Below are 14,822 nucleotides of genomic sequence, written 5' to 3'. Positions count from 1 at the left end.
AGAGGTATCAATGCCCTCGTCTATCAACTCTCCGCTCGCCCCCTTTCCCCTGCCACATTTCACCCAATTATTCACTCATTCTGTCTATAAAATACTCACATTGGCTCGAGGTGTGTTGTACCTACTTTATTGTCCTTTTGTGCTCTGGTTTTGTGCTTTTCTTCTGTCTGTATGTCTGACAAATCATCATCACAAGTGACATTCACAGCCCGTTTTTCAGTTTGCAAAGCACATTTACGCACATCATCTCCCTGGAGACCCCATCATCTCTCTTTGAGGCATGTCAAGACATGATGCAACCCATTTCACAAATGGAGGAACTGAGACGTGAAGAAGTGACAACCCCAAGGTCACCTTCTTAGCAACTGGCAGAACAAAGCTTGTGGCTTGTAGTCCAAGATTCTTCCCAGTACACAGCTGCCTAATGTACAGAAGCATGAGTGCCATCTTATCCTGGCTCCGGGGGGCGAGCTGTGTTTGTAGCTTTCCTCCTGACTCAGTGATTATCTCTCTTCTCTCCATCCACCTGAAACCCAGCCCTCCTTTCACATTCTGCTCAACTTCTTCCTCTACCATTAAATTCTCCTGGATCACGCTCTCTCTAACTTTTACAGTACTTACTCTCCACGCTGCTCATTAAGACAATCATGTAGCACTTGGAGTCCTGTTGGTTAATGTTTCATGTGTAGGTTTTTTTTGCCCCAGTAAATGAGTAAGATACTCTAGGGACTATCATTTTTTCATATTTAGTTCATGTCTTCCACAATGTTTGATACAGAGAAAATTCTCAAAAAATTTTACTGAATTGGGTTGAATCTCTCAGGGAACATAAGAGAATGTCTATGTTTATGAAATTCTCTTTCAATACCACTTACAGTCAAGTAACTCAAAAATTCGTATGAGTGATGATCCTGACAGGCTTAAAAACCATATGGAGATCAGGGCCCAACACTAGTCTTGAGGGCCTCCAGACACCAAAACTAAGTTGCAAAAAGCAAGTCAATTGAGGATAACCCTCTTTTCAAAAGATAGCTGCTGCCACCTGCTACGACACCCACAAAACTTGCCTATTCAAATTCACACTGGGGTCCTCTGTCTACTGCCTGTTACTCTTTCATTATGTTCTGCTTTCCTTTGTTTTACATGACTACTACTAACCTTTTTGGTTGAAAACTTGTTAGACTTGTCAGTTCTTTGCAGTATTTACTAATTCTGAATATCTGAACTTTTCTATGGTTAGGTATTATGAAAAAAGAGCTCTCTTCACTTATCCATCATTATCCATTCAAAAAGTTTGGCTACTCCCCTCCTAAATGGTAAATTATTGTATCTAAAATATGTAATGTGTTGGGAACATGATTTTAATATATCAAAGTACACCTTTATCTCATTTTTGTTAAATACACATATATATAAAGAAAAAGGAAAATGTATTGAAGATTTGACACCAAAATGTTCACTATGATTATTTCAATATGGTAGGATCATGGGAAATATTTTTCTCCTTCTTGCTTATATGCATTATTGACAATAAACATGCATTATATGTATACTAAAGAAAAAAGAATTATTTTTAAAACTTAAGCAGCAAATAGCAAGATAGTTGATAATATAAATTTAGTATGAAGTTGAATTCAATGTATTTGCCTAAAGAAATTCTTTCTTCCCTCCTTTTACCTAATTTGATATTTACTAAACTTTTCTTTTTCTCAAGAACTTTTTCTGGTCTTATAATAAATAGAAAGCATGAATGGAGACTATTCAAATACATCCTCTCAAAATCCTGCCTTCCTATCTTTTAATCTCCTTTTTCTTCCCCGTTTCAATCTGAATTCTTAGAAGCAAATATCCCATCTCTCTGCTGTAAGCCTCCTCATCTTTGATCTAGAAGTGTCTTTAGGAATGAGATTTTCCTCAATACTCAGGCAAATCTGTGCCAAGCAGTCCTAACATTATATTATTCACCCAAACATTCTTCCTCTGGCCTAAATGGGGTTAGATTACATACACCCTCAGTCCAGAAATGGGGGGGAAGGCAGACAAGCACAAAGCAACCTTATCCAAAAATAATAAATTATGTAGCATCCTTTTCTTTATGCCCCCAAGGCAGCCATATGTTACTGGACTCTCAGGTCACACAGATCCACGTTCAAATTCTGACCCCAGAAGCAAATTGTTGGGGTTGGAATCCTGACTATACCACTTACTGTGTGACCTTGAGCCAGATTCTTAAACTCTCTGAGCCTGTTTCTTCATCAGTAAAAGGTGAGCTAGTTAATAACAGCACTTCCTGGAGTTATTTAAGAAATTAGACAATGAATGTACAGCCTTGAACACCATCCCTGGCAGACAGTAAGTGGACAGTACACGTTAACTCTTAGCAATAACAGTAGTGCTGACTACATGTAACACACAGCTACAAGGGACGTGACAACCTATATAGCCTGTTTGAGAAACTACAATCGGAAACAAGGAGCCCTCTTGAACCTTATTTTCTACCTTCACCTCAGTGGCTTTCACTGCCCAGAAAGTTCAAAGCATTACTGAGGATACCTCACTGGCCAGGGGCCTCCATCCATCGGCAAAAGGCCCACGTCCACATGGTAAGAAACAGCCTGTGTGGAGTAGACATTAGTGCTCAATGCCTGAACTCAACCCAGGATTGAGAGGGGAATCTCTTGCTAATTTGCTCCCAACGCAAATCACACAAGAGTAAGTATTTAACGCAAAGTGAAATTGACCATACCCCGTGTCTAGGACTCTGCTACTGCCAGAAACACCAAAACACCAAGTAAACTCACTTCGGAGGGAATCGCCAGCCTCACTTGCTCTGCTCACTTACTCCCTTTGATGAATGCTCTGGTGTCTCTCTCCTCGAGCTGACTTCTCAGCTCAGAAGAGCTGGGGGTCTGGTGTTCCTCTCAAAGCAACTGATTTGCACATCACTTTGGAATGTTCATGAGTGTTCACAAAATAAAACGAAGTAGTACTCTGGTGCCTAGCTCAAACCTTGCTTGACAATTCCCTCTCAAGTGCTCGTTACCTACACAGAAGTGGCTCTGGTTGACTGATCAAGTTGAAAATCCAAGTGCAGGATATCTTGGTAGCTTGTGTTCCAGGGTGAGATGCAGCTCTAGCTGGAAAACCTGGGCCATATTTGACCAAGAGAGTTCAAGCTCAGATCCTTCTCTTTCAATGGCTGTAACCGAATCTAACCAAGAAAAGGTAGCGTTAATTCAAATGATAATAAGGGAACTTAAAAGGTAATTTTGCTTGTTCTCTTGCAATGAAATACCTGGAAAACGTTAGGTATTCAATACGCATTTAGTGAATGTTAAGTGTTCAAACATGGGCACTCATCATATTATGCGATTATATGATTAACATTCACACTCATGAGTGAGAACAATTCTTTGCCTATTTTGTCAGGCAAAGAAAGGTTGGGATAAGAAAGGTTGGGATTAATGGTCTAACAAGGAACCAGAAAATAAGGCCTTTAGCATAATTTGCTTCAGGCTTTTAACAGGTGGAAAGAATAAGGTTGTTATAACTGACCTGTACTTTAAGGGAATTAAGAAAATGTTCTGTTGCAACCATTAATTTACTAGAATAGCTGAATCTTCAAAATGTTCAAGAAATCAATGAGACTACCTATGGTCATCAGGCTGTAAAAACTGTAGCCAACTTCTCCAATATTGTGCTGTGCTCTGAACTCTCCAAACAGAATAATCATAAACAAGTAGCCTAAAAAGCGTGGTTTTCAGGTTCATAGGCATTTGTTTAGCTTTTGGAAAGAATTATAGGTTTCCTCCTTAAAATGTGACTTAGTAGAAGTGCAGCCAAGTCTCTTTTAAGTGAGTTGTAACACCTGACACCAAATTATATTCGGTAGGAGGAAATAATGTTAAATTAAGGCTTCTGGGAAGTATTTTGAGTTAGTCTCATTTCTTTTCTTTCTGAGAGGTCTGTATTTTCTTATTTTAAACTGAAGTTCAGTATCAATATATACATTTGCCTGTAAATGGTTAAATGTTCTGTTCCTCTCTCGCATTAGAGATCAGTGCACAAGACTCCTAAGAAAGCATTTTCCTTCATGATAGTCAGGAAAAAAAAAAAAAAGAGCTTTTACCCTATTCAAATTTGAAAAAATCTATCCAGTCACAAATTTCTACTGAGCACTTTGAAAGAAATTATATAAAATTAATAACAAGTCTAAAGAAAACTATGTATCAGTTAAAAGGGGGTGCAAAAAGATGTTTTTAGTTTTGTGCAGATTAAATGAATTAGCCTCCTACAATGATGTTTTCCTCCTAAAAGAATGTTGTTCTGCTAGGGATAACTATTGTAATAGGAATTAGGGTAACGTAAACTCTACTGAAAAGGAGATTTAAGAGATTCTTATATTGCAGAGAAACCCAAGAATATGCTTAAAATCCTGGCTATTTATGCTGTCATTAAAATAGCTATGCAGGTACCAGACTAACTTTATGCATCAAAGGGATCAACAATTATAGATGAAACTACTAAAATGACTCGACATCTCGTTAACTGGAGAGTTTCCATTTGCTACATGCTTAGATTGGAGACTTCGATTTTATATTTGGACCAAAGTACCGTCACATTGCATCACTTTCCAATTCAGAATACTTGAACTTTTCTCTCAGTATAGAACTTGGGGGAGTAAATATCCTCCCAAATAGACGCTAATGTTCCATATCCAGCAAATGACCACATTGGTGTAATAATCTGGAATCTCTAGCTAGACTCAATTTATGAAAGGATGCCCTTTTATAGATTTCACAATAGCCTGATTTTCATTTTGTAAATGTGTTTCATTGTTTAGAGTCTTTATTCATTCCCATTCAATGAAGAAGTGACACCACTGTTTGAGGCCCAATGCCACAGGTTAAAGTCAGAGAAATGAGTCATATTGGATTTGGTCCCTAGAAGTGATTGCCAGCAATATAGATGAATTTATTACTAGCACTTAAAAATGACTTGTATTCTTTACTCCTTGTATTAGTTTCTTAGGGTTGCGTAACACAAAACCACAAACTGGGTGGCTTAAAACAACAGAAACTTATTCTCTCACAGTTCTGGAGACTAGAAGTCTGAAACCAAGGTGTTGACAGGGCCATGCTCCCTCTGAAACCTGTGGGAGAGAATCCTTCCTTGCCACTTCCTAAGCTTCTGGCAGTGGTTGGCAGAATTCCTTGGTATTCCTTGGCTTGCGGCTACATAACTCCAATCTCTGTCTTCATCATCACATGGCATTCTCCCTGTGTATATCTGTTTTCACAGGACCATCTTCTTACAAGGACATCAGTCGTAGGATAAGGGACCCAGTCCACTATGACCTCATCTTAATTTAACTAATTACACCTACAACTACTCTTTCCAAATAAGGTCACATTCTGAAGTACTGGGGGTTACGACTTCAGCAAATCTTTTTTGGGAAGAAGGCACAATTCAACACATAACACCCCCTACTACCTTTAATCTAATCCTCTTCTGCCAGTAAACCCCTTGTATGCCAGTTGAGTCTCTACCTGGTAAGAAAATGGAATATGAGCAAAGACAGAAGCTCCCACTGGTTTATAATGTTTTTCTTTCTTCAAAGTATTTCCACTTAATTGCATTTGGCCCACACAACAAAGAATATTGGTTAGGTAGTTTTATCTCAGCTACTATAGATGAGAAAAGTTAAGTTTGGAGAAGTTAAACGCCTTGTGTGGTGACACACAACTGTTTTATGCCACAAGCAGAACACTCAGGTCTCTTAACCTTTAGATCTATGCTGCTCCCACTAATAAAGTCTATTGTAAATTCCCATCAATATGGGTCCATTGACGCTCAACATGGAAATTGGATGTTTTCAAATTAGATCGAGTATTGCTGTCAAACGGCAAGAGGAGGGACCCGGTGGTGATAAAACTGTTATGTATTTTGACTGCAGTTGTGGACCACTTAGGATGATTCTGATAGCCACAAACGTCACTGCCCCTCCATACCTTGTTCCTTCCAGTTGAGAAGCACTCCCTACATAATACCACTCGGCTGCCCAAGAAGTAGGCAACATTGACAAACACATATGTGCAATTATGTCAGAGCACAGGTAGTTCCCTGAAAAAAAAGAAAAATTCCTTTCCACTACCTCCTCGAAATGGAAAGGAATTTCACTCAAGGAGATTTCAAAGTAGAAGGTGAATCTGCTCATACTCACCCTTTGTCTCCCAATTCTTGGCCTTAAATCACTATCGGATACAAGAAAATCTTTTTTATATATATTTTTTTCTGATCACTATACCAATAAATATAGATCCTCCATATTCGGATTCACACAATGTTTGAATTATAATGTACCATTTATCACTCCAATTGATGGTATCTTTTAAATGGATGCAGATAAAGAAGAAAATCTTTAATGTAAGTGGAAACAACATAGTGTCGTATAGTATAGTAGTTAGGGCACAGGCTCAGAGACACACAAAGATCTGGGTTTGAATCCAGTCCCTGCCCCTGCCTAGCAAAGTGGTTTTAGACAAGGTACTTTACCTCTCGAAGCTTCAGCTCCATAGAGATAACGACAGTGCTGTTTCCCAGGATTATTTTTGAGAAATGACTGAAATTGGTCATGTAAAAAATGCAAGTGCTGATTACATGCTTGGGACATAGCAAGTGTTTGGTAATATTCGTTTTTATTCAGTGTTCCACCGTGCAATGTTCAGAAAACGCAATGGACCATCTATTCAAAAGTCTACTGGGCTGCTGTTTCTAGTTCAATTCATGTTGCATGCTGAGTTATTTGGTTTTCACCCTGGGGAATAGGGTTTGTTGTCTGTTTCATTAATTCTTTCATTTCTAACCTTGACTAATTTTCACTGACTATCTGGTCTTTTTTTTCTTTAATTTCTTATTTATTGCAGTAACATTGGTTTATAACATTGTATAAATTTCAGGTGTACATCATCTGGTCATTTTTTATTCAGATTTTTTTGAAAGCGTTCATCCACATTCTAGTAATTTTAAGGTAAGTTTAAACTGCCTAACTTTTCACCTTTCAACTACTATTTCGACACCTGTGTCAGATTGGGAGGCCTGTCTTTGCTCACATTTGTTCGTCTTTTTGCCTCTTAGTCTGCCAACTCTCTCTCACCTGATCATTTCTAAGACAAAGACAGGCGATTCATTCCAATACCTACAAGCCAAAATATTTGATCTCAGTTAAGTCTCTGATAAGGGACTCCTCCAAACTAATAAGCTGGCATTGTGAGACGGAAGGAGCAAGATCCTAACAACAGAAATTATTTCTTGACTTCACAAAAATGTTTTTTTGACCTCTCCACGTATACCAAGATGATAAAGATATGGTAACATTCCCTAAAAAAATTAATTACTCTTATGCTGGGAAATCTAAATTTAATTTAAAGTTATTAACTATTGAATTGCTAGATAATCATTCAATTCAGGTTTAGAGACCATTATAAATCATCCACAGAAAATAACCCATTTTCATGTGATACTAGGAACTAATTAGACCAGTCAGTCCCAGATGGGACCTCGTTTGCTCGTTCTCACTTTAGAGCTGTTACGTGATTCTGTACCAGTCCTAATCTCAAAGGGGATACCCCTACAAAGGTGAAATAACATAAACTGCATCATTTCTTAGATTGCAATGAACCACAAAGCTTAGAACACTACAACTAAAAAAATACTTTTGCTGGGCCCGGCCCATGGCCAAGTGGTTAAAGTTCCCCTCGCTCCACTTTGCCGGCCCAGGTTCATGGGCCTGGATCCCGGGTGCAGACCTACTCCACTCATTAGCCATGCTGTGAAGGTGTCCCCCATACAAAATCATAGAGGAGGATTGGCATGGGTATTAGCTCAGGGCAAATCATCCTCAGCAAAAAAAAAAAAAAATACTTTTGCTTTATTTTGGTGGGAAATTAAAAGAAGGTTAAGTTTCTGTTCATTTATTTTCATTCAACATTTATTTTGTTTTCAGATTACTAAATTAGTCCAGATATGCTCCACTAGTGAAAAATTGGGGAGAAAAATGAAAAGTGCAAAGACAAATATAACCATCAGCTGTAAACCCACTATTCATAATTTACCTCAATCTTGCTTCTCTGCAACATTTTTACATAGTTGAAAAAGTTGTGTTTCTTCTTTTTTGACTAAGCATTAAATCATGACAATATTTCCATAAATATCATTTTATTGATGATATTTCTTTATATAGATATACCACCATGTGTTTAACCATCCTGATAACGAAGCTTATAACATTTATTTTTAATAAACTATTCTTAAAAAGAATCCTGATCATTTTATGAAATTTAGAAAATACAAAAAAGTACAAAGAAAAAAGCTAAATTGGTGGTTAAATTTATAAGTGTGACCGTGGTGATTTGAAAGCTGAAGAAAATATATTGATAACAGCCATTTGGTGAAGATCCATGATGTGGCAGGCACTGTGCAATCACATTTCTAATCCTCACACAACAACCCAAAATGTTCAGTCTGTTACGAGCACCACTCCACAGGTTCAGAGATCATAGAGCTGGTAAGTGGTAGATACAGATTTTTAATAGATGTGTCTGACCCTAAAACTATGTTTCCTCCTTGCTATATCACATTGCCTTTCCCATCATCACCTCCACCACCACTACCTCTATCACCACCACTAGCACCACCTCCTCTACCATCTTCTCTGCCACCACCTCCACCACCACCTCCAACACCACCCCCACCATCACCATCACTACCACCTCCAAGACCACCTGCACCATCACCTCCTCCACCACCACCACCATCACCTCCATCACCACCTCCAATACCATCCCCACCACTACCTCCACCACCACCTCCAACACCACCCCCACCATCACCATCACTACCACCTCCAAGACCACCTTCACCATCACCTCCTCCACCACCACCATCATCACCTCCACCACCACCTCCAATACCATCCCCATCATCACCATCACTACCACCTCCAAGACCACCTTCACCATCACCTCCTCCACCACCACCACCATCACCTCCACCACCACCTCCAATACCATCACCACCATCACCATCACTACTACTTCCAAGACCACCTTAGCCAGCACCGCCACCACTGTCACTTCCACCAGCTGGTCTAGCATTCCCTCTGCCACCACCTCCACGATAACCACTTCCAAGACCACCTTCACCATCACCTCCTCCACCACCACCATCATCACCTCCACCACCACCTCCAATACCATCCCCACCATCACCATCACTACCACCTCCAAGACCACCTTCACCATCACCTCCTCCACCACCACCATCATCACCTCCACCACCACCTCCAATACCATCCCCACCATCACCATCACTACCACCTCCAAGACCACCTTCACCATCACCTCCTCCACCACCACCATCATCACCTCCACCACCACCTCCAATACCATCCCCACCATCACCATCACTACCACCTCCAAGACCACCTTCAGCATCACCTCTCCACCACCACCATCATCACCTCCACCACCACCTCCAATACCATCCCCATCATCACCATCACTACCACCTCCAAGACCACCTTCACCACCACCTCCTCCACCACCATCATCACCTCCACCACCACCTCCAATACCATCACCACCATCACCATCACTACCACTTCCAGTACCATCCCCACCACCTCCACCATAACCACTTCCAAGACCACCTTCACCATCACCTCTTCCACCACCACCATCATCACCTCCACCACCACCTCCAATACCATCCCCACCATCACCATCACTACCACCTCCAAGACCACCTTCACCATCACCTCCTCCACCACCACCATCATCACCTCCACCACCACCTCCAATACCATCACCACCATCACCATCACTACCACTTCCAGTACCATCCCCACCATCACCATCACTACCACCTCCAAGACCATCCCCACCATCACCATCACTACCACTTCCAAGACCACCTTCACCATCACCTCCTCCACCACCACCATCATCACCTCCACCATCACCTTCACTGCCAGCTCCAACTGAACACCACCACATCCACCTCTAGCACCTTCACAACCTCCTCCTCCTCCATCGTCGCACCATATGGCCACTCCTAGGGCTTCTTATCATCTCTTTTCTACACACCCTTTCTTCTCTTCACATCTTCATATTCTCCTCCTCTCCTGCTTGACTCTGACCTCCTCCAATCTGCATTTCCTTAAGTACCTGGGTAACAGAGAAAGCAAAGACAACACTACCACACTCAGTTTATAAACAATCCTGATCATTCATTATTCAACACACATTTGCTCAGCGCGTACTATGGGGCAGGCACTGTTCTGAGTGCTGGGAGTACAGTAATTCCCTCATTTGCAGAATGTCCTTCCACACCGTAAAGCTTAGTTTTTACGATTTCTTTTGCTCACACACATCATTTGCCACCTTCAACTTGCTTGCAAATGGTCGAGCTGTGCTTTGGTTACAAGCTCACACTGCCTAGCCTCCAAGCTGGATGGAAAGCAGAAGTGAGCTGTTCAAGAAGGAGAGGCGAGTCAAAAGGAAAGTCTCAGGCAATCGTCATGAAGTAATTTCTTATCTCTTATTGCCACAGCGAACTACCGCAGGAAAGAACTTCCTATTTCCGTACTCAGATGATGTGTATTTGCCTAACACAGCTTGCCTGCAAGAGTTCATACATGGACCCTCTCCAGAAAAGACCCTTGATATAAAGAAAGAGAGGAAAGAAAGGAAATTAAAAAATAAATTAAAGAGTGAATACATCAACAAATACACAAACTGAAGTCCTTTTCCTCTTTATTTGCATGATGTGAGCAGAAAGAAACTCGTGTTCTTTCTATTTTCCGTGTAAAACAAATAGCTGTAGAGGAATCAGACTCTGTGTATGACTATACAATGCCCAGGACAGTACTAGAAACACACAGCCCCCTACAGACTAAAAAAGTCCACTGATATAGTCAAAGATGCCTTGGTGAGTTATAACTCTGACTCCTACAATTAAATTTCTTTCACAATATACACAAGCAAAGAAAACCCAGTGCCCCAGATGACCTTGGTAAAAACCTCTGAACCAACATCACCGAAATCCTCATTTTCATAGAGAGATATTTTGTCCAGCCTGTGACTTTTAGCTAAGAGTAAAATCCCCTCCAGCCGCTCACATACGAAAGGGGATGCTCCACAAAGAACACACTTTCTCACAAGAGGATGGCCACAGAGTGTTTCCCGAAGTGAACTTCTCAGGACCCAAACAAAGGCTGAATTGTGCTTTTCTAAGTCAAACCCATGGTCTGCAGTCCAAGCAGCTATCAATACAACATCAATTTAAGAAACTGAGAAAAGCAGAGTGAGAACAACACAACTCTCTCCTTCAAAGCTCTAACAGAATTAAAAAGTGCCATTATCACTGGACCATAGCAGCAGGTTTACGAAGAGCTGAGGAAATATTATGTCCCAAGAGTCACATCTTGGAACTCACTATTCTAAAGATAGGGTTAGAGCATCAATTGCTTTCCCATCTTGATATGCCAAGCAATGACTTCTCATACGGTAGCCAAGGAGTGATTTTACTTACATGCAATGAAAAGAGAGTAAATCCAAGAGCTGGCTCTTTATCCCTGAATTCAGAAAACTCATAATACTCTGAGGCAAAGGTTGAGGATTCCACTCTAAGCAGTCAGAGCTCTGGAGGCTCAGTCTACGCAAGACTACCATTAGAAGCTGAGCAAAGAGTAAGGCTCTTTCGAAAGAAGGGGAAGTGTCATCTCTACTTCCCCAATTTTATTGTTCTTCCTTCTTATTGTTATTGAACGCTTCCTTGATCCCAAAGTCCAGGACACAATGCATCTAAAGCAGGCACGTTCCATCTGTCCGACCTCACTGATCATTAAACACTACCTAGTGTATTCATTTCCAGGACACGTGTACGAAACACTACATGGTTTTGCTTTCCTGTTTTGGAGGCAAACATGTTTATTTACAGGCTTGGAGGGTGACATCATGTACAGAGCTGTTCTCAGTGTGTTTAGTTGAGACGCCACTGTTTTATCATCAACATCTTTTAAGTTCAATCTTCTTTCAAATTTCCCTTTTTTTCTCCTCTCCTGATAGTTCCTAATACTATACTAAGTAGAGGGTGCAGATAAATTTGTAAAAAGTATTTTAGGATAAAAATAAGTCTGAGCCTGCCATTCTTTTGCAGCACACATAATAGATTCTCCAGCTTCAAAACTTCTTTCACACACTAGAAAAGGAAAATGACAGGCTGAAAGTTAGACATATTTGAACTCATCACCTATAAATTCCTGCCCTCCCATGTCTCCTTTTCAACACCAGCATCTTGCTTCTTTATACCTTCTTGGGAAAACAACACAATTGCACCATTCTTATATCCTACTTTCAAAGAAAACAAAACAAATCATTAGAAATGGGCTCACAACCCATGCAGTTTTCCAAAATGTGGTCACTAGATCATTAGCATGTGTGTTAGTTATTTATGGCTACATGGCAGACTACCTCCAACACTTAGAGGCTTAAAACAACAAACACCTATTAACTCATAGTTTCTGTGTGTCAGGAATCTAGGCCCAGCTTAGCTGCGTTCTGTGGCTAAGGATCTCGCACAGTGTTACAGTCAACAGGTCAGCCGGGACTACAGCCATCTCAAGCCTCTGTTGGAAAAGGAAACTCTTCCAAGCTCACTCATGCAGTTGTTGGTAGGTTTCAGTTTCTCAAGGACTATGGGACTGAGCATCTCAGTTCAATGCTAGCTGTTGACCTGAAGTCACCCTCTGTTCCTTACCACATGGGTCTCTCCTTAGGGCAGCTCACAATGTGGTAGCCGGCTTTATCAGGGCAAAAAAGCAAGAGTCAAAGAGAATGAGACTGAGGAGTCCACTCCTGGGTAAACCTTCTGTGTGAACTTTCAGGCCTGCCCATCAGTAATTACAAAGGCTTTCCTCTGGCAAAGCCTTTCCCTGGGGAAAGTCGCCTTCCCCACACCAGCCTTGGTGACAGCCACTGCACTACAGCCTCTGAGGGGAGTTGCAGTCAAGGTCTCAGGGGCCCCTGCCCTGGTCAGCCATGCTCTTCTGCATATTTACATTCCCAGCCCCAGTGCCTTCATTACTAGGTCTCTTTATCTGAGACCGTGGGCCAAGGTCCCCTTCAGGTGCCTCTGCTGAGGCGTCCTTATGAAGGGACAAGGGAGAAACCTTGAAGACACTTTTCCCCACTACTCGGTCAGTACTGTTTTATTCCTAGCCCCCCTCTCACACACATACACACAACTCAGGGTCCATAAAACTGCCAGAGCCTTTTGTTGGACGTTCCCTCAACAGTGAGATGATCCCCACATCTGTGCTGGTCCACGTGCCCCTCCACAAGTGCACCATTCCACGGGGAAAATGGAACAGGGGCAGCCGGCGCTTCCTCCAGCTGTGGACTCTTGCTCATGGCCTCACAGTAAGCGACCAAAGGCTTAACTCTTTCATTTTTGGCTTCTTGCTTTAATCAGCTACTCCAACACCTGACAGCTCAGCTTTTCCTTGCCCGGCTCAGTTGAGCTCCTGACAGAAAGAGAGTATGAGCAAGACAGAAGTCACAATCTTTTGTAACCTATTCTCAGAAATGATGTCGCATCACTTTTGCCATATTCTCTTTGTTAGAAGTGAGTTACTTGGTCCAGCCTACACTCAAGAGGAGGGAATGTCACAAAATGTGCATTCTAGGAGGTGGGGACAATAGGGGGCTGGCTTACATGTTTAGATGCAGCATATGCATTTTTATCCAAACTCAAGTTGCCCCTGTCCAGCCAAATATTAACAAAAGGGAAGATTCATCTAAGGATAAAATCATAAATATAGTCAAACCACTAAAAGAAAATCTGAGACTTTCATCCACGCATTTGTATGCACTTGCAGCCCACTCTAGTCATTACCAAGATCACACTGTCCAGACCTGAAAACCTAATGACCCTCGTCATTCCATCTCCAAGAAACAGACAAATTAACATACAAGTAAAAACCTAAACTACACTATAAAACAAGCCTAGAATCTGGAAGGTGGCTGAAGCCATTTCAATAAAAAGAATAATTTTTCACCTATCCACAAGCATGAGAAAGCCTCAAGGCAAGTCCAGACCTGGAAGAGGTTTTATATAGTCACCTTAATCATTCATGTCTTTAGGATCAGAACTTCTGACACCCGGCCTTTCTTCTCTTGATGCTCAATGAACCTGCTCCTTCCTAAGAATGACCATGCAGGGCTTTATTGCCTGGAGCCCCCAGCAACCCCACACAGTACAAAAGCAGATCTCTCTTTCCATTTTCCTTTGTAAGCATAACTGCTTAAAGCAGAACAAATAGAAGATCTGTTTCCTGAGCTGCAACAACTAGGGATAAGGAGAAAAGGGCCATTCCGGGTAGAGAAGTAAATAATTCAATTGACTTGAGACCTTCCTAATTTGAAGATATGCTGATAACAGCTGACAGAAACCAGTGTGACTTGACTGGCAATAGATTAAAGGCAACATTTTCAAAAGCAAAGTGGAAATCCTCTGGATGGCATGTTTTGTGTCTCTGCTTTTTCAGAAGTTTTTTTAATTTACAGATTAAACGTAGCATCCATCCCAACATTCCCCATACCGCCCAATCCAAATGTCAATAAAAACTGTATTAAAAATAAACAATGCTGTTGGGGGAGCAGAGAAAGAGAGAATATACAACACAGTTACTATTTGGTAAAAACTTTGCCTTTAGGGAATAGATAATAATAGTTTGAAAACTACTTCAGTCTCTGATCTCA

The 14,822-nt window shown here is 41.2% G+C and overlaps 1 protein-coding gene across 4 annotated transcripts in view; it reads right to left on the bottom strand.

Annotated features, from left to right (window-relative positions):
• Positions 1 to 11,718, bottom strand: part of IPCEF1 (interaction protein for cytohesin exchange factors 1) — a 164,913-nt gene extending 153,195 nt beyond the window's left edge. For all 4 annotated transcript variants that reach the window (XM_058534112.1, XM_058534115.1, XM_058534114.1 and 1 more), the window contains exon 1: positions 11,593 to 11,718. The gene's annotated coding sequence lies outside the window, so the exon portion shown is untranslated. The remainder of the gene's footprint in view (positions 1 to 11,592) is intronic.
• Positions 11,719 to 14,822: the final 3,104 nt, after the last annotated feature.

Source organism: Diceros bicornis, chromosome 39 (assembly GCF_020826845.1).
Source record: "Diceros bicornis minor isolate mBicDic1 chromosome 39, mDicBic1.mat.cur, whole genome shotgun sequence".
NCBI classification, from domain to species: Eukaryota; Metazoa; Chordata; class Mammalia; order Perissodactyla; family Rhinocerotidae; genus Diceros; species Diceros bicornis.
This window is presented reverse-complemented; position numbering and strand designations above follow the sequence as displayed.